Source organism: Triticum urartu, chromosome 4A (assembly GCF_056163025.1).
Source record: "Triticum urartu cultivar PI428250 chromosome 4A, HENAU_Tu73, whole genome shotgun sequence".
Lineage (NCBI taxonomy): Eukaryota > Viridiplantae > Streptophyta > Magnoliopsida > Poales > Poaceae > Triticum > Triticum urartu.
Genome location: NC_141876.1, coordinates 607,659,764 through 607,687,062, shown reverse-complemented (window position 1 = coordinate 607,687,062; position 27,299 = coordinate 607,659,764). Strand labels below are relative to the sequence as shown.

The 27,299-nt window shown below is 48.3% G+C and overlaps 1 pseudogene across 1 annotated transcript in view; it reads right to left on the bottom strand.

The window, feature by feature from the left end:
* Positions 1-10,619, bottom strand: part of LOC147977261 (putative disease resistance RPP13-like protein 1) — a 30,624-nt pseudogene extending 20,005 nt beyond the window's left edge. Inside the window, exons 1-4 of the transcript XR_015602311.1 lie at positions 10,284-10,619; positions 10,135-10,200; positions 9,725-10,007; positions 5,097-8,875 (exon numbers count right to left, since the gene is read on the bottom strand). The product of XR_015602311.1 is annotated as a putative disease resistance RPP13-like protein 1 (transcript). The remainder of the gene's footprint in view (positions 1-5,096; positions 8,876-9,724; positions 10,008-10,134; positions 10,201-10,283) is intronic.
* Positions 10,620-27,299: the final 16,680 nt, after the last annotated feature.

Here is a 27,299-nt window from a genome sequence, read left to right as displayed (position 1 = left end):
GGATTTCAGCGGCGCCTCCCCATTGTTCTCCGGAGCACATTCTCTCGGCTATTTGCCGAGACGTGTATCTGGAGAACAGCGGGGAGGTGCTGCCGAAATTTTGTCTCGGAAATGTGCCAGACGTCACCGTAGAAATCAGACGAACATGAGTGAGCACCTTCGCACGCACGGATATATGCCAAACTTTGACATGCCGCCGATAAACATAGCCGAGCAGGACCGTGGTAGAGAGGAGGTGATGCGACAACGCATCGATGGATATGAGGACGACGGGGTCAGGGACATGCTAGATGATGTCATTGTTGCAGAAACGGCAAATGTGACACCTTCAGAGAATGAATCGGAGGAGCCGGAGGCAACCGCAAAGGCCTTCTTGGAGGTCTTGGCCTCATCGAAGACACCTCTTTATGCGGGTGCGAAAATATCTCAGCTGGATGCCATCTCGCAACTGATTGCAGTGAAGGCCGAGTACGGCTGTAGCCAGAAATGCTTGGAAGCATTCCTGGGAGTATGGGCTAACAGCCTCCCTGAGGGTCATGAACTGCCGAAAAGCATGTACGATACAAAGAAAATCATGAAGGCACTCTCTATGGATTATGAGAAAATAGATGTTTGCCCGAAGAATTGCCTTTTGTTTAGGCACGAGTATGCGGATGACAAGTACTGTAGGAAGTGAGGTTCGTCTCGGTACATTGAGGTGGTCGGTGAGGATGGTGAGAAAAAGCAGCTAACCATCCCCGTTAAGGTTCTTCGGTATCTCGATTTTATAAAAAGTCTGCAGCGCCTTTTCATCACGAAGGAGTCTGCCAAAATGATGAAGTGGCACAAGGAAGGTATAAGGTACAATCCAAAAAAGATCGTACATCCATCGGGAGGGGAAGCATGGAAGTCATTCGATGAAGAATACCCCGAGGAAGCAGTCGAGGCTGGGAATGTCAGAATAGCCATATCAGGTGATGGGTTGAATCCATATGGTATGTCGTCCAATCCATACAGCTGCTGGCCTGTGTTTGTAATTCCGCTCAATCTTCCTCCCGGTGCCCTAATGCAACGGAAGACCATGTTCTTGTCGCTCATCATTCCGGGGCCTGACTACCTGGGGAAGCAATTGGGTGTGTTTATGCAGCCGCTTGTGGATGCTTTGCACCATTATTGGTACTTTCCGAGGTTGACATACGACCGGGATCTGCAGAGAAATTTCTTGATGAAAGTTTGGTTGCACTATTGCATGCATGACTTTCCCGGCTATGCTCTATTCTGCGGATGGTGTACAAGTGGTAAGATGCCATGCCCAGTGTGCATGCAGGCTCTGCGAATGATTTGGCTGAGTAAGGGTGGCAAGTATATAGCCTTTGACCTGCATCGACAGTTCCTCCCTCCAGACCATCCAGACAGGGAAGACAAGAAGAACTTCACGAAAGGCCGGGTTGTTCATGAAGTAACCGAGATTCTAACATTTTCGGGGGCAGATGTTCTTGCTCAGCTAAAAGCTCTCAAGCCTAAAGTCAAAGGCAAAGCCAAAGCCAAAGCCAAAGACTTCGAGGGATATGGTGAGACGCACAACTGGACGCACATTACCCCCTTCTCGCAGCTTCCCTATTTCAAGGACCTCAAACTTCCTTACAATATTGATGTGATGCACACCGAAAAGAATGTGGCAGAGTCCCTTTTCCACACGATCCTCAACATTCCTGATAAGATGAAGGATAACGTAAAAGCTAGAGCCGATCAACAGAGAATTTGTGATAGACCACGCCTGAACATGAAGCCTCCCACAGGCGGTCGAAAAAACTGGTTCAAGCCAGATGCTGACTTTGTCCTTAAACCGCCAGAAAAAAAAAGTACTTATCTGGCTGAAACAAATTTTGAAGTTCACCGATGGTTATGCATCGAATATAAGTAAGGGAGTCAATCTTTCAATGGGCAAAGTGACCGGCCTGAAGAGTCATGACTACCATGTATGGATTGAGCGAATAATGCCGGTGATGGTTCGAGGCTATGTCCCCGAGCATGTCTGGCGAGTGCTTGCCGAACTTAGCCATTTCTTCCGCACGCTCTGTGCTAAAGAAGTAAGTAAAGAGGTGATTGAAAAATTGCATAAGAAGGCACCGGAGTTGATAGTCAAGCTAGAGAAGATCTTTCCGCCAGGCTTCTTTACTCCGATGACACATCTCATTCTGCACCTCGCGAACGAGGTATTGTTGGGGGGCCCTGTGCAAAATCGCTGGCAGTACGGCCCTGAGAGGCAGAACAAGCATCTCCGACGGAAATGTGGAAACAAAGCTAAGATTGAAGCTTCCATAGCTGAGGCAGTTATCCTAGAGGAGGTGTCAGACCTCAGGACATCATACTATCCAGACCACGTTCCCCATCTGCATAACAAGGTGCCTTGATACAATATAGAAGAGCCCAAGTATCAACCCAGGCTCGATCTATTCAACGCGCAAGGTGGGAGGGCTGGGGCCTCGAAATCTTATAACATGCCATGACAAGAGTGGGAGGACCTCATGTTCTATATCTTGCACAACATCAAGGAAGTTGAGGAAGTGTGGATGAGGTAATACCACTACACCATTCCTTTATGTCTTCCACATCATCATGTTTCATGTTCACTTAGTCCTGGTCTAACACCGCTTATCTTTTTTTAGTGATTTCGTTCAAGAAGAATGGACAGGAGTGAATCCTCCTACTGAGGCGGAGGCACTTACTCTTCTCCGTCATGGAAACCCTGGACGTAAAATTTTTGTTGCTTGGTTCATGGAGAAAGTAATTTTCCGCACTCCCCTATTAAATACCTACTTCAACATTTATTAGTTAACCGAACTAATGCACGCAACAATTTCCATTATACTTGTAGGGAAAAGATCCGAACATATCTATGGATGATGAATTGAGATGGGTTTCCATGGGTTTTGACCCTGCCGTCATGACATGTAAAAAGTATGATGTGAATGGGTATCGCTTCCATACAGAGGAGCACCAAAACAGCCGCCCCGATCCCAAAACTATAAATACTGGAGTGTACACCCCCGGTCAAAATTCAGTAGACTACTACGGAAGGGTACAAAATATATACGAGGTTAAATTCCGCCAGGGGCGTGAGACCCTAAGTCTGCCTGTGTTCAAATGCTGAAGGTTCGATCCGCAGGAGGGGGTAAAACATACGCCTTCCATTGGTTTGGTCGAAGTTAAACCATCAACCATCTATGCCGGAGCCGATCTCTTCATTGCGGCTACCCAAGCTACACAAGTATATTATCTGCCTTACCCATGCCAAAAAGTGTATCTAAAGGGTTGGGAAGTTGTGTTCAAGGTGTCGCCACATGGTAAGCTACCAGACCCGAATGAAGATGATTACTACAACATTAACCCCATGACATACGAGGGAGTGTTCTATCAAGAACAACCTGATGATGATGATGATGATGTGGTTAGAAACGATGACGCTAGACCATTGGGTGATGATGATGTGGACCCAAACGTCGACGATGCACGGAATGATGGTGAGACCATTGTCAATGAAAATGACATACTTATGCTAGAAAAGTTAAACGAAGACGCTGACGACGAGGAAGAGCCTCCACCTCCGTCGGACAACGAAGATGATATGATTGATAGTGATGATGAGACGGACCGAGAAAGAGGTTACAACAGTGATGATTCATATGGGTTCTAGCAGATGTACGTTTCAAGTATTTTTTCTATAGTTTAGGAATATGCCTTTTTATGCATTTTTATTAATGTGTTTATTATCATGCCTTTTCCTTCATTTCATTAATTTACTAATTGCTTCTTCTCTTTTCAATGCAGGTTCGTGGAACATGGGCAAGGGGAAGGCCGACGGCGTGGGTTTCCTATGCAAGGTCGTCGGCCTGCCTCAGTTCCCTCCAGCACAATGCCCTCCAGCACAACCAGTGCTGATGAGCTTTGAGGAGTTTGTGGCACAGAACGCTGGCCCCTCGCCGGTTAGTTCATCCCCAATCTATTCACCAAAGCATGTCATGCCTTTCAACACAGTCATATATCCCGTTAATGTCTTTTCAACATCCAGGGAACAAGTGGATCTACCGTTGGCGGTGGTCTTCGTAGCACTCCCGAGTCACGGAGCCCGACCACTCCGATCCACGGAGGCGGAGGCGGAGGTGGAGGCGGTCTTGGCGGTAGCACTGCCGCTAGCAGTGACGACCTGGGCTTCGGCCGTCTTGGCGGTGACGACCTCCGTGGTGCTCGATGATCCTTGTGTGTGGTGATGATCGATGCTGGAGATGACTTGTGTGTGGTGATGATTATTTAGATGACTTGTGTGCTTCTCTATATGCTTATGCTTATGTTGGTTGTGATGATGTTCATTTAGAGACTTGTGTGTGATGATGCTTATGCATATATTGTTGTGATGGTGCCGGATGATATCCCGTTGTGTTTTATATGTCTATCCCATCATATATATATCTGCTGATATGTGCTGTTATTTGAATTGAATTGATTTGAAAACAAACAGAAAAAAGAAAAAAAAAAGCAAATGCAAACTATGCCGACGGCTAGGCCGTCGGCATAGGGCTAGCGCGAGCTCCCAGTAGCTGACACGTGGCACCTATGCCGACGGCCTAGCCGTCGGCTTAGTTTAAAAACTGTGCCAAGCCGTCGGCATAGGAGCCCACGTGTCAGCTACTAGGAGCTCTGTATGAAGGACTATGCCGACGGCCTGGCCGTCGGCTTAGTTTCAAATTATGCCGACGGCCAGGACGTCAGCATAGCCCTGGTCCTAGAGCAGCGGTTGGTCGCCACGTGGCACCACTATGCCGTACATCTATGCCGACGGCCTGGCCGTCGGCATAGTGGTGCCACGTGGCGACCATTCGTTGGGCAGACTTGACGGCGGCCGCCGTTAGGCGTGATAGTTGCCGACGGCCAGGGCCGTCGGCATAGATGTACGGCCCCGTCGGCGTACCATATATGCCGACGGCTTTTCTATGCCGACGGCCTCCCTGGCTGTGCCGACACATATGTTGCCGACGGCCCTATGCCGACGGGGGCCGTCGGCATAGGCCTATCCCGACGGGGGCCGTCGGCATAGGGGGCGATTCCGGTAGTGTTACAAATTCCCAATTTTCAAGTTCTAGGTGTTTGAGGGAGGTGAGTTGCTTGCAGACTGACATGGTAAAGACAGAGGGGTCATCGACCACAAGCCATTCTAGTCCAGAGAATAAAGCATAGCCCAGCCTTGAAAGATTCTCCAAACATGGGAGCACGCCAGGGGATCTGAATAATTTGGAATACCTGAGGCTGCCAAGGAATTGCAAGCTCTCTACTGCAGCAAGTGATCTACAGTTTCCAATTATCAAGTCTTCCAGTGTTGTGCAGTTACGCAGCTGTAGAGATCTCAGACTTGGGCTGAACCACACTTGTAGTTTTCTGAGGCAGGTTAGATTTCCCGGAAAACAGGGCTGCAGCATGTCCGGTGAATCACCACGGATCTCGAGTTCTTCCAGTGATTTCGGCAGGAGCCATCTTCCATTCATCTCATCATCATTTCCATCTCTGTCAACCAAAGATGAGAGCAGCCTTGGACATCCCCAAACTGTAAGCTTCTCAAGGCAGGTAAATCTAGACAAGTCTTTGTGGTTTCCGGGAAATACTAGATGAGGGCATTCCCGGATCGATATCTTCTTGAGAGAGGACATAAGATTTAGAGGAAGGCAGAAGATTCCATCCTGAACTGAGCTTGTCAGCAATGTGTCTTCTGGACCTCCTGATGATGAATCCACTGGAACTGAGACACCATAAGGTTGAATGTTTTCTTCCTCTTCTATCACCATCTGTGTTATCTCCAGGCAGTCTTCTAAATATAATTCCGCCAGGACCTGCATATATCCCAGCATCAAAGATAGCCACTTTCCTGCTATTCCACAACACTTAATTCTGAGAGTGACAAGAGATGGGAGGAAATTACAATTTGCAGCTGTCACATCTTCACGGGTATGCTTTGGCATAAAATTTGACGAGAAAAGTTTTCGACAGCTACATATTTCCAAACTCTTTAAAGAAATAAGTTCCCCTAATCCAGGGAATGAAATAGACACCAGATTTTGGCAACCATCTATACGCAAGTATCTGAGGCCCCTCAGGTTGTGGAATGCCAAAATTTTGCAATCCAGTATAGTCATCATAACCGAAGAAGGATCAAAGTTATCATTGCCCTCACTTCCAGATCCAATTGTTAATGTGTCACCAGATGATCCCTCTATCCTTGGGAGTGTTGGAACATCGACGATGGATAGTTTGGAAATGGTAGGTGATGGGGGAAGGGGATGTGGTACAAGTAAATTAGGACATCCATGGATAATGAGTTCCCTTAGACTGGGCAACCATGACTTCTGCTCGATTCTAAATTTCTGGAAGATCTCAAATAGAGGAAAGATCTTTATTGCAGGACACCTCTGAATCTTCAGAACCCTTAAATTTGAGTTCAAGTCCCTAGTGGAAATGGAGGAAATCCGCTCCAACTTTGGCATTTGAATTAATACCAGTTCTTCCAATGAAGGAATTGATACTTCTGTCATACTTGGCATTTCCATCAACTTCAAATTTCTAAGAGACGGAAGTTGTTCAAAAGATGGAAGTATGTCCAAGTTTCCACAACCCTCTATATGAAGAGTCTGCAAACAGGTAACTGAGCTACTGTTTGCAAGCCAAGTTGGGGAGAGATGCCCATTGTACCCAGATATCCGCAGATGCTTTAGGTTATTGTGTGGTTCAAGGCCCTCGAGAACATCTGCTGACACCCAATCCTTATCAGAGCTCATGTCCCTACCATATTCATCATCTGACGAGGGAACTTTCCAGGATAAGTGCAGCTCTTCCAAGTGCTGTTTCTCTCTTAGTCCAGCTCCATAAGCCTCCTCCCAAGTTTTAACATTTTCAAGTTGATATACCCCAAGTTGTACAAGCTCTTTCATGGACTGAAGTTGTGTTATGTCAAAGCCACTGGAATTTTGAATCACAAAATTGGGTAGCTCCTGAAGAGATGTCAGGTTACCAATGTTAGCAATGGCAGAGTATGTTCCCTCTTCTGCAACAAGATGCCGCAGGCTAACAATATGGTCAATACCGACAGGTATTGTAGGATTAGTGTATGAGCCAACACGTAATACTTGAAGATGCCGAAACTTGCTTAAAATTCCAGGCAAAGACCCAAGCCCGTTAGGAGCGTCGACTCTTAGGTAGCGAAGATGGGTGGGATATACCAAACTGCACAGCAAAGGATTCAAACCAGCAGATGCTACAGAAATTTGCAAGAGCCGCAAATGACGTGCCTCTTGGAGTATATCTTGAAAGGATTTGAAGAAGAACAAGTCATACTGCCCAATTAATACTAATGTCCTCAATTTCCACAGTGATGTACATACGGTGAGAATTTTTTTCTCAAACTTCTTATTGCGACGTATGTTTCCATGCTGATCTGTGCTATATCCAAAATCACCTACTATTGACAAATGACGTATGGTTGGCAGCATCTCACAGCACCGCAGGCTATCCATGGTTGCACACTCAGCTCTTGAGACCACCCTTGCAAAATCATGCATAAGGCCACAAATAATGTAGCAAGTTTGACTGCCTGGATATGTCTGTTCTCTTTCAACTTGCTGAAAGAAGCCTAAGTTCACAAGATCAGCTAGATAGTCCATTCCTTTCTCCTCAAGTCTCTTACTTGAATGGTCACACTTCACAAATACCTGTGAAATCCAAATTTGGACCAACTCCTCACCAAGGAACTGATATTTCTCAGGGAATATAGAACAAAGTGAGAAGCATTGTTGTACATGGTAGGGGAGCTGATCATACATAAACTTCAGAGCAGACATTATGCCCCCATTGAGTTGCAGAGATTTCCAATCTTCATTCTTCAGAATATTACTCCAATGATCAATGGTAAGGCTCCTTCTTAATAGCCCCCCTACTGTTGCTGCTGCTAATGGGTTTCCCTTTAACTTCTCTGCTATTTGAAATCCAATGATGCTTAGACTTTTATTCCCTTCATAGTCCTCGTCACCAAATGCGCATGACTTAAATAATAACCAAAAATCCTCATATTCTAAATCCCACAACTTGAATGGTTCAACAGTACCAACAGTTTGTGCAACAGACAATTTTTTTAGTTGTCAAAAGAATCACAGTACCCTTAGTGTTAGACTGCAAAGAAGCTAATAGTTGGTTCCATCTGCAGAGGTTGAAGTCATCCCAGACATCATCAAAAATAAGCAGAATCCTCTTTGATGTGATATGCATCTTTAATACCTCCTGAAGTTTGGAAAAGCTGCACAGCCCTTCATGTGTTTGCTGAGAGACACAATCTAAGATCTCTTTTGAGAATCTCACTTCATCAAAGTTGTTAGACACCGAAACCCATATCCTTTTGTCAAAGTGCTTTGCCACGGTTGCATCATTGTATATAAATTGAGCAAGAGTAGTCTTCCCAACTCCTGCAGAGCCTACAATAGGAAGGACATGAAAATAACCATCGGGTTTGTCTTCTGTCAAGGACTTTATGATGTAGTCCTTCTCTTTAACTCTTCCAAAAACTTTCCTTGGAACAACACTTGATGTTCTTAGGTGTTGATCTGGTGTTGTACTTCGATAGTCATCTGAGCTTGCAACAAAGTCTGTTCCATGAAACTTGGGAACATTACTCAAAACCTCTGATATGACTTGTAACAAGTGTGTTATTTCTTGTATCCTATGCAAAGATTCAAGCTTGTTCCAAAGGTGTGTTTTAGCTTTGGTCCTGTGTGTTGACTCATCATCTGTTCTCCTCCTTTTTGTGCTGCCTGAATCACCAATTGCAAATTCTTCACCATTTTCTGTAACATCAGCACTGCTGCGAGAAGAAAAAAAAGATTTGTAGGTTGTCCAAATTGTACAGATGCCGAAATGAACAAATTCACATCCACATAAATATTCATAGGGTGGGAAAATCCCTTGGAATTAAATTACATATAAATTTAAACCAAATCAAAATTGTTGGCTTGATAACTGAACCAACCTTCTTTTAGCAACTAAATTTAGTAACATTTTCCTAAGCTATAGTCAGAGATTAATTATTGTTTGGGGGTAATTCAAGGTTGAAATCTTTAAATACCAAAGCTTTACAAAAGTCATATGCACAAATATGTGGGACCCATTTGCATAAATTGATCTGCAAATAAGCTCAAAGTTGCTCATCTAAACGTGTACAGTGCCCATAAAATTTCAAATAATTTCGTGGGAATTTTCTAGTGTGAATGCAAGGTTGAAAATTCAAATATCAAAGTTTTGTGAAAGCGTACAGGACATACCAGTATGGTTCGATCTACTAATAAGCTGAAAGTAGCCCAGCCATAGTGGTAAAAATGTGGGTGAAATTATTTGATTTCGAACAAAATTTATGTGTGAACACGATGTTTCGAATTGTAAACAGAGAAATTTCATAGAATGTGTAACTTCCATTTCCATTCAACTAGAATCTTTTAGAATCAAGTTCAAATTATATAAATTGGATTTGGACAAATTCAATTCTTGAGAGACCAACGAGGTGTAAAACATTTTAAAATTGGTAATTGGATCCGAACTGGTTGTGTTTTGAGGAAAAGAGTCAGGATATATAGTTGAATAAATTAAAGACAAACTCACGAAAATCACAAGTTAGAAAAGGATATCTTTGATAACATCCACAGATTAAGTGCAATACCTTGAAGGGTTTAGCGGCTGGTCAGCTACTTCTTTTTGACTCTTACAACCTACACTATGGATATGGTGTTTCAAACCTGATGCCCCATGTTTGGGTCCACAATTCAGTTCTGAGCCACAATGAACAGATTTGGCTTTCACAGGCCTATTGTTTCCATCTGCTTCGGAGACCAGAAAGCGTTCCCATACCACAGAGGGATTGTTGCTACCCTGCCTACAATGTATACCAATATCTCCCCTCAATTCCTCATGGACTTGCACTGCCTCAAACATGTCAGCATTATCTGTGCCATAAGAAAAATAGGAATCAGCATTGTCCTGTCCTGCTCGGCAGAACTCCCTACCATTCCTTTTGTGAAACTAGGAAGGATTCTGAATTAACACAATTTGACCTGCAGAGAGTAGGATTACCTGACGAATCTGTAGAAGGGGAGCCGGCGCTTGTAGATTGAATGGGCGTGTAATTGCACCCGATTACTACAGAAGAAGAAAAATAAAAAAATGGATTCTATATTAACAGAAGTACAGTAGATCTGAAGGCAGGCAGGCAGTAGGGTTACCTAATGAACCTGTGGCGGGCGAGCTCTCAAGGAGACGGTAGTATTGGAGGTCGTCCACCAAGTCGTCGGCGTCGTAGAGCGCGCCCTCGAGGCGGGCGAGCGGCCGGCCGAGCGGCTTGTTCCCGGCGGCCCTGTCCCTGACGGCAGCGCACACCATGTCCACCATCTCGACCTCCGACTCGAGCAGCTGGATGTCATGGCCAAGCCCCTCCCGGCTAATCCACGCCTGCAGCTGCGGGATGGAAAGGGTTTCCAGGATGGTCTGCGCCAGCCACCCGATCCCGTCCTCCATTCTTGAGAGCTCCCCTCCTTCTTTCTGCTCCGGAGACGCGGAGAGGAGATTTTTAATTTTTCTGGGAGCAGCGGACAAGTTTTTTTTTTAAGAACAAAGGGGAGAAGAGATGAACGCGCGATCTATATCTCGCCTTATTCCACTAAACCAGCTGGTCTAACGCTGTAGCTCTATGCAAACCAACCTGTTGCTGAATGGTGTGACACTTTATGGACCGGTTAAAAAAAAGCTTTCGTATGATTTTTTGTCTTTTCTATTTCTATATGTGTTTTTATTGGTATTTTGGGGTTTTCAAAAGAAAATCTGCCTTTTCATTTCCCCTTTTTCTTTTTTCCAAACACAAGTTGACCTTTTCAATATAGATGTACGTTCTTTAATACATGCGTAAAATGTTTTTATACACGTTAAATATTTCAAATATATGATGAACATTTTTCAAATACATGTTTAAACATTATTGAAATGAATGTTAAATATTTTCAAATACGCATTGAGAATTCTTTGAATGGTACAAAAATTATAAAAGGTGAATATTTGTTTGAGTTATATTACTAAAAATTTAAAAATATCATGAAATATTTTTAAAATGTATGAACATTTTTTTAAAATTTCACATTCATTGTTTTTGAATGGTATTTTTCAAACTTGCACAAACTATTTTTAAAATTATATAAATTTTTAAAATGTCATGGGCATTTTTAAAATTTATGAGCATTTTTTGAATGATACAAAAACAAGTATGTAAACATTTTTTTTACGTTGCATACACTTTTTAAAAAGATTATCAAGAATATTTCTTTAAATGCTTGAACATTTTTTAAACATCATGAGATTTTTGTTTGATCAGTATAATGTTTTTTAATAAAATACACGAACATTTATTTTACTCTGTGTTAACAATTTTTATATGGGCGGTGAATGTTGTTAAAAATGTAAATTAATTATTTTCAAGTATTTATTATTCGAACACCTCAATAAGTCCCGAACGTTCGGAATTTAAGCATGCTAATCCGAACTCTTTTCATGGCAACTTTAATCAAGGCGTTGTTGATAAACATGGCAATTTTCTGACAAAAAATTGACCTGAAACAAAGTTGCCATGTGTTAACAACTAAAGTTGCCACCTCGCAGCAACTAAAGTTGCTATAGAAAAACGTTCGGGATGACATGCTTAAATTCCGAACGTTCGGAATTTATCTATTCCGTAAACAAATAAGTGTACATGTCTATTGTGTGCCTGACCTATGTGTATGTGCCTGATTGTGGGTCTGGCCTATTTAGGGAACGCTTGAGGCGAGGGAAACACACCGTCTTGCGAGTGAGACAAAGCGCTGACGGGTTGCACATAAATAAAGGAGAGAGAACGCATTCTAGGCTGGAATTCAGACCAGTTTGTGATCGCTCTGCTTAACAAACCATTATAAGACTCGTCACTAATATGAATCTCTATACTATATGAAAACTAAGAGAAACAGAAGAAATAGTTACTATGCATTGAAGCTTGGCATGGTGAACCTTATGACAGGCTTAAGTGGTCTTATATGATGGCGATCATGCTCAAAATGGTATTAGCATGAGATTCAGAAAGACTCCAATGAGGTGTGTTACTTTTGTTTATTTTTTTTTATATTATCTGATGGAGGTAAACTGGGTGATTTTAGACATACAAGAGGCATACGCCAAGGAGACCCAATATTCTCGTATTTATTTGTCTTGGCAACAGTGGGCCTCTCTTGTTTACTTAAGTCTTAAGGAGGCGAAGGAATTGATGGGACTAAACTTGTAGATAGTGTGTCTAATGTAAGAGTGATGTAGTGTAGCAATAAGTATTTCTCTCAGTAGAGTATCAAGGTTTATCAAACTAGAAGAAGTTCTCCTAGCAAATAAAGTCACCGGTACCTGCACACACAAAACAAAACAAACTTGCCCCGACACGTCAAGAAGGTTGCCAACTTTCATGTCCTGCTAGTTACAAGATTAAATTGCAAGGATAATTGATAGTTGATAGAAAGGTAAATTGGTATAGTAAAGAATAATATTTTTGTAAAGTTTTCAGCAATGAAGAATAGACCCAAAGGGCAATAGGTTCACTAGTGGCATCTCTCATAAGCATAGCAAGTAGTTGGGTAAACAAATTAAAGTTGGACAACGATTAAATTGCGGTATTTGTATTTATAACTTTGATCATTCATGGTATAATCTCATTTAGGCATTACGTCTATGATATGTAGACCGTTATCCAACTGCATCTCCAACTAATACTCCACTCCGAGACCGCTATTTAGCATGCATTTCGAATATTAAGTTTACAAGAAACAAAACATTGTAATAAGCATGATGACACAATATAGACAGTAAAACATCAATTGATATAATGACAAACCATCGTTTTATCCTTAGTGGTAACAATACAATACGTGTCTTGCCCCTTTTTGCCACTGGGATATAGATCGTGAGATTCGAACGTACTACAATGCACCGCTACCTTTGGAAAATCTATTCATCAAACTTGGCCAAAGAAGACAAATAGATCAGATAGCATACAAAGTTATTCAGTTATACATCAAATAAACCTCAAAATATTCAATTGAATTCAATGAACATTCTAATCATAAAGTGACTATTCATCATATCTCAATAAACACACCACTGATTTACATCAAATTGATCCCGATCATGTGACAACTCACAGGAATTTGGTATTGAAGATGAGAGAGAGAGAGAGAGAGAGAGAGAGAGAGAGTGCTAGCTACTGCTATAGACCCTAAGGTTCTAAGGGAACTACTCACACATGGTCATGGAGGCAGCAAGGTTGATAAAGAAGCCACCCGTTGTTGATTTTCCCTCCGACGGAGTGCTGGAGCAAGTGTAACACCTGGACAAAAGCTACAGTAATCCCCTGCTAATGATGCCATGTCATCATTTTTACTGTTGCTAGGTCCCACGTTGATTCAAACCAATTCAAAGTTCAAATTTAGAGTGAAGTCAAACAATAAAAGTTCTCAAACAATAAAGTAAAGTCAAATACGTTGCTAGGCCTCCCGCTCCCCTGGGCCTTGGCCCACTAGGCCACCAGGCCGACTAGGCCGGCCCACCTCTCCCCCTTATCCCCCACCCCCGAAACCTAGCCCTACTCCACGATCCCCACTTCCCCCACTCCCCTTCCCTCGACCCGATCTGGATCGGGGCCACCGACCCCGACGCCGATCCCGCCGCCCGTGGACTTCGCCGGCGCCACCCTGTCGCCTCCTCGCCTCGCCCCAGACCAGGCCTCCCCAGCCCTCGCCGCCCCGTTCCCATGCAGCGTGGGTGAGCCCACGCGCTCGAACCCTCCTCTCCCTCTGTCCACTTGCCCCGGCCGCCACTTCCTGTCGCCGGCTCCGTCCCTTCCCGTGTTGCTGCTGCTTGCGTCACGCCCCGCGCGCGTCGCCCAGCTCGAGAGAAGTGGCACGCAGGCCCGGGCACTACTCACGATCCTAAAGATCAGGAGGATACATACACAAGTACAGTATACACATGAAATACAATACGCTAACACCCCCCTCAGCCGGAACTCCGTGTGGAAGGATGTTGAGGCTGGCGCGAAACTCCGTGAAGACCTGTGTAGGAAGACCCTTTGTGAAGACATCCGCAAACTGAGAACTCGATGGGACATGCAGGACACGAACTTCACCAAGGGCCACACGATCGCCGACGAAATGTAGATCAATCTCAATGTGCTTCGTCCGCTGGTGATGTACGAGGTTGGTGGCGATGTATGCGGCGCTGATGTTGTCACAATAGACAATGGTGGCGTGAGAAGGAGGGCGCCAGAGCTCATGTAAGACTTGGCGCAGCCAACAAGCCTCGGCAACACAGTTGGCCACACCCCGATATTCGGCTTCGGCGCTAGAGCGTGACACCGTGACCTGCCGTTTGGAACACCAAGAGAGAAGGTTGCGGCCAAGAAAGACGCAAAAACCAGAGGTGGATTTGCGTGTATCGGGGCAACCGGCCCAATCCGCGTTAGAGTATGCAACAAGCTCATGGGAGGAAGACTTGTAGAGTTGGAGGCCAAAGTGTGTCGTGCCACGCAAGTACCGAAGAATGCGCTTGATGAGCTGCATGTGGGAGTCGCGTGGATCATGCATGAAAAGACACATGTTGGACGGCGTAGGCGAGATCGGGCCGAGTGAGTGTGAGGTATTGAAGGGCGCCGGCTAGACTGCGGTAGGTGGTGGGGTTAGTGAGGGGTGTGCCGGCACTAGCAGAGAGTTTGGCAGTGGTGTCTATGGGTGTAGGAACCGGTTTGCAGTTAAGCATGTTGGCCCATTCGAGGATCTCCAAGGCATATTGTTGCTGACAAAGGAAGAGACCGGAGGCATTGGGAGTGACGTTTATGCCAAGGAAGTGATGGAGCTCCCCAAGATCCGTCATGGAAAACTCACGGTTGAGAGCGTGGATGATATGGTGGAGGGTGTGGGGTGTGCTGGCGGTGAGAATAATGTCATCTACGTACACGAGGAGGTAGGAAGCAGAGCTCCCATGATGAAGAATGAAGAGGGATGAGTCACATTTGGAGGCAACAAACCCGAGGGAGAGGAGAAAGGACTGGAAGCGATGGAACCAGGTGCGTGGGGCTTGTTTCAAGCCGTATAGGGACTTGCGGAGTAACCACACGTGGTTCGGATGGGTAGGATGAACAAAACCAGCGGGTTGTGCACAATACACCGTCTCCTTGAGATCACCATGAAGAAAAGCATTCTTGACGCCGAGTTGATGAATGGGCCACGGCTGGACGTGGCAAGACTGAGAACTACTCGAATAGTGGCCGGTTTGACAACCGGACTGAATGTTTCATCGTAGTCCACACCTTCTTTTTGGGTGAAGCCGCGAACCACCCAACGTGCCTTGTAGCGTGCCAAGGTACCATCGGTGTTGAACTTGTGACGATATATCCATTTGCCCGTCACCACGTTGACACCTGCATGGTCTAGGAACCAAACACCATGTCGAATTCTTAATTAATTAGAGCATCATATTCATCACACATTGCAGGTTGCCAATTGGGATCCTTAAGGGCGGAACGGTATGTGGCGGGAATGGGGAAGATGGTCGGGGAAGATGTATCAGCAAGGAATAAACGTTTGGGTTGGCAAAATCCGGACTTGGCACATGTACGCTGTTGTGTGAATTGAGGGGAGGTGGAATTGGACGGGCTCGTGCATGTATAGGTGGCGGAGAGGGAGTGGAGGGCTCGGAATGAGAGGAAGATGCGGTATGTGATGAAGCTATGTACCTAGGGTAGGGGCACGGACCTGTCCAAAGAGCCCTACCCAAGGACATCCCTAGAAGAAGTCACCTTCCAATCGACTTGAAGGTATCCCACTCGACGGATTCAAGACACTCGACCAAGAAGCTATCACTCCACCATGAAGCCAACCACTCGACTGCCCGAAGACCTAAAGTCGCTCCGCGGGCAAACGGTCGGCTATTAAGTAGTCTTTATGGTCATTATAGCACTTTATTAGAGGCGTTACCAGTAACGCCCGACCTTAAATGTACCTTAAACCCTGCATTACTGAGGGCAGGAGAGGGCCGGCGAACTCTATATAAGCCACCCCCTCCTCAGTATGAAGGGTTCGCACCCCTGTTATTCACACACGCATAATCCAATCGACCGCCTCCGGGCACCGAGACGTAGGGCTGTTACTTCCTCCGAGAAGGGCCTGAACTCGTAATCCTCGTGTGTTTACAACTTCCCAATAGCTGAGATCTAGCCTCTCCATACACACACCCCTACATTACTGTCAGACTTAGAACCACGACAGTTGGCGCCCACCGTGGGGCAGGAGTCTTAGCGCCTAATTGGAGAAGTTGCGATTTTTCCGACCCCTTTGATCATGGTTTCGTGCGGAGTTTTGGTGGAGGGCCGCGAGATTCGTCTCGGCGCGCTCACGTTCATCGCCGACGACTCCGCCTGGCTCCAGGAGGCACCGCTCGACATTGACGCGCTCCCCGTCCGCGGCGCGACACACTTCCGCGCATGTGTTCGTGGCGTCCTCCTGCGACAGCCGTCGACCCAGTATCAGTCGGCCCCCGTGTCGTCTCCCCGCCCTGTCTCCCACCAGCGCAAGCGCTCCGGTCGGTCGAGACTTCAGCGGTGGGTGAGGCATGTCGTGGCCCGCCAGTCGGCAGCCCCACAAGTCGCGGCAATCGAGCCCGACGAATCCCTCTGCGGTCTGTTCGACCTGTCGACTGACTCCGCTGATGGATGGTGGCAGTGGCCTGAACATACTGTATGCTGAAACTTTGAAAGGAATGGGCATTCCGATGTCCAGACTCAGTACCAGTAACATGAGCTTCCACGGAGTCATTCCCGGGAAGAAAGCCGAATCACTCGGCCAGATTGCTCTCGATGTGGTTTTTGGTGATTCAAAGAATTACCGCAAGGAAAAGTTGACATTCGAGGTTGTGGACTTCCAAAGTGCTTATCATGCCATTTTGGGCAGGCCAGCTTATGCACGCTTCATGGCTCGACCGTGTTACGTGTATCTCAAACTGAAGATGCCTGGCCCCAAAGGTGTGATCACTGTTACGGGCAACCGAAAGAAAGCAGAAGAGTGTTTTCAGAAAGGCTCAAAGATCGTTGACACTCAGATGGCAGTGGTCGAGCTGCAAGAGTACCAAAAGACTGCCGATCCGAGTGAATTGCTACGAGCCAAGAAGCCTACTTCAGAATCAGCTTTTCAGTCGTCCGGTGAAACAAAGCCAGCCCACATTCACCCGACCGACCCTGATGCTGCCCCGACTCACATCTCAACGACGCTCGACTCCAAATAGGAAGAAGCGCTCATCCAGCTCCTCCGTGAGAACTGGGACATCTTTGCATGGAAACCCTCTGACATGCCTGGAGTTCCCAGAGGACTGGCTGAGCACCGTCTGCGAGTCGACCCAAAATTCAAGCCTGTGAAGGAACATCTTCGACGGTCCGCCGTCCAGAAGAAGCAAGCCATTGGCGAGAAGGTGGCTCGGCTCTTAGCAGCAGAGTTCATTCGAGAAATTTACCACTCCGAGTGGCTCACCAATGTCGTCATGGTCCCCAAGAAGGACAAGTCACTTCGCATGTGCATTGATTTCAAACATATCAATCGGGCCTGCCCGAAAGATCATTTTCCTCTCCCTTGCATCGACCAAATAGTCGACTCGACTGCGGGGTGCGAGAGATTGTCTTTTCTAGATGCCTATTCCGGGTACCATCAGATCCGTCTGTATGGACCCGACGAGATCAAAACAGCTTTCATCACTCCATTCGGATGCTTCTGTTACGTCACCATGCCGTTCGGCCTCAAGAACGCCGGAGCCACGTTCATGAGAATGATTCGGAAGTGTTTACTCACTCAAATCAGTCGGAATGTGGAGGCATACATGGATGATATTGTAGTCAAGTCACGGAAAGGTTCTGACCTGCGAACTGACCTTGCTGAAACCTTTGCCAACCTCAGGAGGTATGATATCAAGCTCAATCCATCAAAGTGCACATTCGGAGTTCCAGGTGGAAAGTTACTCGGTTTTCTCGTTTCCGAACGGGGGATCGATGCCAATCCTGAAAAAGTTGGCACCATACTCCGGATGAAGCGTCCTATACGCGTGCATGATGTCCAAAAGCTTACAGGCTGCTTGGCCGCTTTAAGTCGATTCATTTCTCGTCTCGGTGAAAAGGTGTTGCCTCTTTACCGACTGATGAAGAAGTCTGACAAGTTCAAGTGGACTCCAGAAGCTGACGCAGCATTTGCAGAGCTCAAAGCTCTGCTCTCCACCCAGCCGGTGCTCGCTGCCCCAATCAGCAAAGAGCCTCTGCTGCTTTACATTGCAGCCACAGGACAAGTTGTCAGCACAGTACTTACGGTCGAGCGGGAAGAAGAAGGAAAGGCCTTCAGAGTTCAGCGCCCAGTCTATTATGTGTCTGAAGTTTTGACCCCTTCAAAACAAAGATACCCCCACTACCAGAAACTTGTATATGGGATTTATATGACCACGAAGAAGGTTGCACATTACTTCTTTGACCACTCCATTACAGTCGTCAGCGACGCCCGACTGTCAGAGATTCTGCACAACATAGATGCAACTGGTCGAGTGGCCAAGTGGGCGATTGAACTCCTTCCCTTAGATATCAAGTTTGAAGCAAAGAAGGCTATCAAGTCCCAAGCAATCGCAGATTTTATCGCCGAGTGGATTGAACAGCAACTTCCGACTCAAGTCCACTCAGAGCACCGGACCATGTTCTTCGATGGGTCTAAGATGCTGAATGGTTCCGGTGCTGGGGTAGTCCTAGTCTCCCCCCGAGGAGATAAGCTCAGATATGTTCTCCAGATTCACTTCGATTCCTCCAATAATGAAGCAGAATATGAAGCACTTTTGTATGGGTTGCGCCTGGCCATTTCACTCGGCGTCCGTCGCCTCATGGTCTATGGTGACTCAGATTTGGTGGTTAATCAAGTGATGAAGGAGTGGGACGTCAGAAGTTCGGCAATGACTGGTTATTGCAATGCAGTGCGAAAGCTAGAAAAAAAATTCGAGGGGTTAGAGCTTCATCACATCCCCCGACTGAAAAATCAGGCAGCTGACGATTTGGCAAAGATAGGCTCCAAGAGAGAAGCCATTCCCAGCAACGTGTTCCTGGAACACATTCACTCGCCGTCAGTCCAAGAGGATCCTTTTACAGAAGAAGCCCCGCAGCCGAAAAGTGCCACAGATCCGACTGAAGTCGAAGTTCCTGCTGTGGTCGACCTAATCATGGAAGTCTTGGCAATCACTCCCGACTGGACGATACCGTACATCGCGTATATCCTAAGGAAAGAACTCCCGGAAGACGAGGAAGAGGCTCGACAGATCGTCCGCCGATCCAAGGCCTTCACAGTCATAAAGGGACAGTTGTATAGAGAGAGCGCGACTGGAATCGGTCAGGAGTGCATAACACCAGAAGAGGGTCAGATAATCCTTGATGATATCCACTCGGGGACCTGTGGTCACCATGCATCCTCTCGGACCATTGTGGCTAAAGCATACCGAGCGGGATTTTACTGGCCAAGAGCAAATAAGATGGCAAAAGAGATAGTCGACAAGTGTGGAGGGTGCCAGTTCTACTCCAACATGTCACACAAGCCTGCATCAGCCCTGAAGACCATTCCACTCATTTGGCCCTTTGCTGTCTGGGGACTGGACATGGTTGGTCCACTGAGAACAGGCAGGAGTGGTTTCACTCATGTGCTTGTGGCAGTCGACAAGTTTACCAAATGGATTGAAGCTAAGCCCATCAAGGATCTTGATGCTCGCACTGCTATCAGTTTCGTCAGAGGGCTAACATTCAGATATGGAGTCCCGCATAGCATCATCACCGACAATGGGTCAAACTTTGATTCGGACAAGTTCAGAGCTTTTTGCGCCTCTCAAGGCACACGAGTCGACTATGCATCGGTCGCCCATCCCCAGTCGAATGGACAGGCTGAGAGAGCAAATGGTCTGATTCTCAAAGGACTAAAGCCTCGACTGATGCGTGATCTCAAGCACGCGGCAGGCGCTTGGGTCGACGAGCTTCCGTCAGTTCTGTGGGGATTGAGGACCACCCCTAACCGGTCGACTGGAAGAACTCCATTCTTTCTGGTTTATGGAGCCGAAGCAGTTCTGCCGAGTGATCTTCTTCACAACGCACCCCGAGTCGAACTTTATACCGAAGATGAAGCAGAACAAGCCCGGCAAGACGCAGTCGACCTCCTAGAAGAAGAGAGAGAGAGATGGCCATGGTCAGATCGACCATTTATCAGCAAGACTTGCGTCGATTCCACGCCCCGAATGTGAAGAGTCGAGCCTTCCAAGAAGGAGATTTGGTCCTCCGAGTGGATCAACAAAAACCGCACAAGCTTGCTCCTACTTGGGAAGGCCCCTTCATCGTCACCAGAGTCCTCCACAATGGAGCATATCACCTTTACAATGTTGATCGCCGGATCGACGAGCCACGAGCTTGGAATGCGGAACTGCTCCGCCCCTTTTACACTTGAGTTCTCCCTTGGACGAGATGTAATAAGAAATTTTTTTCTGCAGTTCATTTTTATCAAAGACAAGAGTGTTCCAATAATTGCTGTCACTTTTGTTTGCGTATGAAATCCCCTAGTGGGTGACTTAGCTGCGAATCCGTTTCGCCTAAGTTTGAAAAATCCTACCGAGTGGAGAGCCAGACTCCCACTCGGGGGCTTAGCTACAGCCCAGTGCTTGCCTAAGTGTTCAAAAATCCTACCGAGTGAGAACAACCTTCCCACTCGGGGGCTTAGCTGCAGTCCAGTACTCGCCTAAGTTCTCCCTCTTAGAGTCTTAGCTGCAGTCAGGCACTCGCCTAAGTTTGAAAAAATCCTACCGAGTGGAGAGCAATCCTCCCACTCGGGGGCTTAGCTGCAGTCCAGTACTCGCCTAAGTTCTCCCACTAAGAGACTTAGCTGCAGTCAGACACTCACCTAAGTTCGAAAAAATCCTACCGAGTGGAGAGCAATCCTCCCACTCGGGGGCTTAGCTGCAGTCCAGTACTCGCCTAAGTTCTCCCACTAAGAGACTTAGCTGCAGTCAGACACTCGCCTAAGTTTGAAAAAAAATCCTACCAAGTGAGGGCAAACCTCCCACTCGGGGGCTTAGCTGTAGCCCAGCGCTCGCCTAAGTTTGAAAAATCCTACCGAGTGGAGAGCAGTCCTCCCACTCGGGGGCTTAGATGTAGTCCAGTACTCGCCTAAGTTCTCCCACTTAGAGACTTAGCTGCAGTCAGGCACTCGCCTAAGTTTGAAAAAATCCTACCGAGTGGAGAGCAGTCCTCCCACTCGGGGGCTTAGCTGCAGTCCAGTACTCGCCTAAGTTCTCCCACTTAGAGACTTAGCTGCAGTCAGGCACTCGCCTAAGTTTGAAAAAATCCTACCGAGTGGAGAGCAGTCCTCCCACTCGGGGGCTTAGCTGCAGTCCAGTACTCGCCTAAGTTCTCCCTCTTAGAGGCTTAGCTGCAGTCAGGCACTCGCCTAAGTTTGGAAAAATCCTACCGAGTGGAGAGCAGTCCTCCCACTCGGGGGCTTAGCTGCAGTCTAGTACTCGCCTAAGTTCTCCCACTAAGAGACTTAGCTGCAGTCAGACACTCGCCTATGTTTGAAAAAATCCTACCGAGTGGAGAGCAAACCTCCCACTCGGGGGCTTAGCTGCAGCCCAGCGCTCGCCTAAGTGTTTAAAAATCCTACTGAGTGAGAGCAAACCTCCCACTCGGGGACTTAGCTGCAGCCCAGTGCTTGCCTAAGTACAGGACACAACCCAATCCGCAAGGAGTTGCGCCACAAATACAAGATCATTCCGAGTGAAGACCAAGTTCCACTCGACAGATCAAACCATGAAGATATTCAGCGAGAAATCAAGTTCAGATAAAGCCTAAAAGGTCCCAGACCTCAGATCAAAGTACTCGAGCCCTCGGCTCGGCAGAGTTTAACTGTTACAAGTCCACTCGGCATTCCGAGGCAAATTTAAGGTAGAGTTTTACGGTTACAGATCCACTCGGCATTCCGAGGCAAATTTAAAGTTTTTCACTCCTCAGGAGGAGGACTGGAAGGGGCGACGAACTCGTCCAAGTCGATCCCGTCTGCAATACGGGTGGCGGCAGCGATGAAAGTCTCCATGAAGTCTTGGAAGTTGTGCTTCCTGGTATTGGCAACTTGGATGGCGGCCGGCTTTTCTTCTCGCGCCTCCTTGCAATGGACACGGACCAAAGACAGAGCGACGTCAGCACCACACCTGGCAGAAGATTTCTTCCATTCCGCCACCCGACCTGGGACTTCATTAAGACGAGCCATCAGGGACTCGAGGTCGTTCTGAAGCGTCGTCCCAGGCCAGAGTGATGTGTCGATCCACGACATCGCAACCTTCAGTCGAGCAAGATAGTCGACCACGCTGGCAATACGAGACTCCAGACGGAGCACGTTCATTGCAGCCTCGTCCTTCACAAGGGAGTTAGCAGGGTCCAAGCTTGGCTCCACTCGACTGGTCTCCTCTTCAAAGTTTTGACAGAATTCTGCAAACACGATTCAATAATAAGACAGTGGTCCTGCACGGACTTGGTAAACTGCAAGATAGTCGGGGCAAAGTGATTACCTTCGAGCACGAGGAACAACTTCTTGGCGAGTCCACCGAGATAGGCCTCCAGATCGTTCCTCTTCCCCGCCAGCTCGCCCGCCTTGTCATGCAGAGCCACGTTGTCGTTCTTCAGTCGGCTGACCTCCTGATTGGCTACCTCGAGAGCAGCTTTCAGCCTGGAGTTCTCCTGCTCAAGAGCTCCGACAGAAGCCATCTTCTCTTCAGCAAGCCTCGTTTTGTCCAAGACCTCCTTCTGTGCCTCTGCAAGATCCTGATCCTTCTTCTTCAGAGCTTCCTCCAGTTTAACTGCGGCGCGTCGAGTGAAATCAACATCAAGAATGGACAAAAAGAAAAGTCACTCGCCAAGAATGGGGGACCTCACCAGCCATACCTTTTGCTTCTTGTCGCGCCTTCTCCAAATTCTCCTGAGCAAGCTTCAAGTTGAGGTTGAGCTGGATCTGCTGATTCTCCAACTCAGTATAGCGAGCTACAAGTTCGCAGGATTTCTGTAAAAAGAAAAAATCATTCGACAGACGTCCAAGATAAGTTGCTTCCGAGTAACTAAGAGACAATGATGACGTTTCTAAGACCACAGCCGAATCAAAAACATTCGACAGTAGTCTCGGGGACTACACCCAGTGGGTGCACTCAGCGTGCCCCCATTGTAAAAAAAGGGAAGTCGACTGCCCGCAGTCGACCGGATACAGTTCCATTCGACATGGCCCGACCAGACCGAGTGAAGAAATACAGATACAACAACACAATGTAAAGACTACAGTCGACTGCCAACAGTCCATCGTAGCCTCGGGGACTACACCCAGTGGGTGCACTTAGCGTGCTCCCACTCGTCCAAGAATTGGCAAACACACCCAGTGGGTGTACAAATACAAAGATCTTCGGAAAAGAGATTCTTCAAACAGCATATCATAACAGACCAAGTGTTGAGTTGACTGACCTGAACGTTGCTCTGAAGAGCCGAGCTTGCGTCATAAGCTGCTTGACTGGCCTCCTGAACCACCTTCACTTGCTCCATCTTGACCCCCGCCTGGCGTATAGCCTCCTTTGCAGCAGCCGCTTGGTCCTCAGGGACGGGGTACACGGCAAAAAGCGAAGGCGGATCCACAGCCGACGCCGAGGGCCGCACACTCATCAGAGGAATGGCGAAAGTCACAGAAGCCCGAGTGGTGTCACCACCATCCCGAGCTACCGCCTCAGACGCCGGAGCAGATTGGGGGGTCTTGTCAGCCAACGCCCTCTTGTTCCTCCTCACTCTCAGCGGTTCATTGTCGTCGTCATCCGGGAGATCGATAACATGAGGAGGAGCTACAAGGAAAACATTCAATCGACCAGAGTTGCAATAAATGTTCAGTCGGCTCAAGGCGGAACGTCAGTAATCGTACCAGGGTTGGAGGTAACAGCATCCTCCATCTCTTGGTCGTCGTCCTTGGCGGAGATCTCAGAAGTAGCAGCGCTGCAAAACTCGAAAGTCAGTCAGTTGGCTCAATGAATCGACCAAGGATCTGTCCACGGTCGACGGAGGAAAGAAAGTTTTATTATTACCCGGAAATAGTAGGGACAGCCATCCTCATCTTGGGCAGGGCCTTGGGCGGCTTGGACAGCGTCGCGCATGGGTGCTTGGGAGCCTTCCCAGCCGGCGTAGGAGAAGAGGTTCGAGGGCGTTTCGACGACTGCCCAACAGAAGCAGTCGCCTTGCCACGTTCCCGCGCTGGGTCGTGAGTGAGCTTGGATCGCCTCTCCGGGCGAGGGGGTTCGACCTCCTCCTCCTCCTCTTCGCTGGAGTCGACATTGTCGTCTCCCTCTCCTTCACCGTCGGACTCCCACTCGCCTTGGTCGTCCCCACTCTCACCTCCGCTCGCCTCCCCTTCCTCAGTTGGCTCCTGAGCCCCGTTGGGCGTCGAGTACATCTCGGTAGTCGCCTGGAAAACAACAGACAAGACGAAAGTCAATCGACCAACTCGAAGAAGACCAAAGAAGAAAACAAGATCTCAGTCGGAGCATAAAGACATACCTGGTCCACGTCATACAAGTTGTCAAGTGGAATTACCCTCCTGGCTCCTCGGGGGTTGTCCTTGTTTCCTGTGATGCTCGACAACTACCCCTCCAGCATCTCATCGGTGACCTCCTCCGGGTGGATCCGAGTGGTGTCGTCGAGGCCCGAGTACAGCCACATCGGGTGATCACGGGCCTGGAGCGGCTGGATGCGCCTCCGAAGGAAGACCTCCAGCAGGTCCATCCCAGTCACGCCCTCGCGGACAAGCTCAACCACTCGACCTGCCAGCACTTTGACTTGGGCCCTTTCTTCTGGCGTCACTTTTAGAGAAGAAGGTTTCTCAGCTCGGTCGAGAGAGAAGGGGGGAAGACCAGTCGACTGTCCTGGGGTCGCCTGGTCCTGACAGTAGAACCAGGTCGCCTGCCAACCACGGACCGACTCCGGGAAAGTGATAGATGGAAAACAGCTCTTTCCCTCGTCTGGATCGCCAAACCCCCGCACAACTGGATCACCTGCGTCCTCTCGTCACTCGACTTGGCCTTCTTGACCGATTGAGAACGGCAGGTAAAGATATGCTTGAAAAGTCCCCAATGGGGGCGGCAACCCAAGAAAGCCTCACACATGGAAATGAAAGCAGCAAGGTATACAATGGAGTTGGGAGTGAAGTGGTGGAGCTGTGCTCCGAAGAAGTTCCAGAAGCTCCGGAAAAAAGGATGGGGCGGCAGAGAAAACCCTCGGTCGATGTGGGTGGCTAAGAGCACGCACTCACCGTCGCGGGGTTGAGGTTCAATCTCTCTCCCCGGGAGACGCGCAGCTTCATGGGGAATGACTCCCCCCTCGACCATGTCGTCGAGATCCTCTTGCCGGATCACTGACGGCATCCAATCGCCCTGGATCCAGCCCCTGGGCAGAGCAAACCTTGAGGAGGATCCGCCCCGAGCAGACCTCTTCCCTTTCCCCTGCGCCGCCGCCTTCTTCACGCGCTCCAGAGCGGATGTCTTGTCCTTCGCCATCGTCGCCGGCAAACTCGCACAGGCTTGCGGCGCTAGGGTGAGAGCGGAGGTGGCGGAAGAACTCACGAAGGGAGAGAGGAAGAAGAAAGGAGAAGAAAGCGCACTGTTTGGAAACCCCGAGCCGGCAACTTATAAGGGGCCGCTCTCGAGTGGCTGACTGGTAGGCCCAGGCTATCCAGTCAAATCCCACAGCAGACGTGCGCGCAGTACGTGGCAAAAAAGGTGACGCGGGGATCGAGGAGCTTCCGCTTTATTGCTTCCGATTACTGCGGCCGCCCCCGTCCCGCGCGCTTCCCGAAAATCCGAATCCCGCGACATCCGCGGGCTGCAGAACAACTTGTCAAAACAGAAGACCCCGCTTGCACCGACACTCGGCGTGTCACAAGCAAAGAAATTCACTCGACGAAAGACCTGGAATGGATCAAGGCGACTGAAAGAGGTTGACTACGTCATCCGTGACGATTGACCCAAAACGAGGCACTCATGTGGCCCAAAGAACCAGTCGGAAAGATCTCCAACTCTCTCCCCACTCAAACCTCGATCCATTCGGGGGCTAATGATGAAGCTATGTACCTAAGGTAGGGGCACGGACCTGTCCAAAGAGCCCTACCCAAGGAAATCCCTAGAAGAAGTCACCTTCCAATCGACTTGAAGGTATCCCACTCGACGGGTTCAAGACACTCGACCAAGAAGCTATCACTCGACCATGAAGCCAACCACTCGACTGCCCAAAGACCTAAAGTCACTCCGCAGGCAAACGGTCGGCTATTAAGTAGTCTTTATGGTCATTATAGCACTTTATTAGAGGCGTTACCAGTAACGCCCGACCCTAAATGTACCTTAAACCCTGCATTACTGAGGGCAGGAGAGGGCCGGCGAACTCTATATAAGCCACCCCCCCTCCTCAGTATGAAGGGTTCGCACCCCTGTTATTCACACACGCATAATCCAATCGACCGCCTCCTGGCACCAAGACGTAGGGCTGTTACTTCCTCCGAGAAGGGCCTGAACTCGTAATCCTCATGTGTTTACAACTTCCCAATAGCTGAGATCTAGCCTCTCCATACACACCCCCCTACATTACTGTCAGACTTAGAACCACGACAGTATGTGCGTCAGACGAGGAGGGCGTTGGATCTGAGGTGGATACGCGGTCAGACGCGTGATCCAAGGAGCCAGGCGGGGACAGTGGGCGCCAGATACGGTGGGTGGGGACGGGGTGGGAATCGAGGGGGAGGTGGGACACCGCGGGGAGTGAAACGGGGAGGTACACATGGGGGAGGTGGGCGCGGGTGGCGGGCTGGTGGGTGGATCACGGGATGGGATTGGCGTGCATGGGGGTGTCGCATCCGAGTCGGTAGGAGGGGCCCGCCGAAATGATTGGGAGGGAGGATCGGGCGTGGGATCTGGTGCCAGATCAGGAGGGAGGATCTGGCGGGGGGGAGGGGGGATTTTGTGCGGCGAGGGGTTGGCTGGCTGCTGGTGTGGCAGGCTCGTAAGGGAAAATTGTTTCGTCGAACGTAACATGTCGGGAGACGATCACACGGCGAGAGGTGAGGTCATAACAGTGA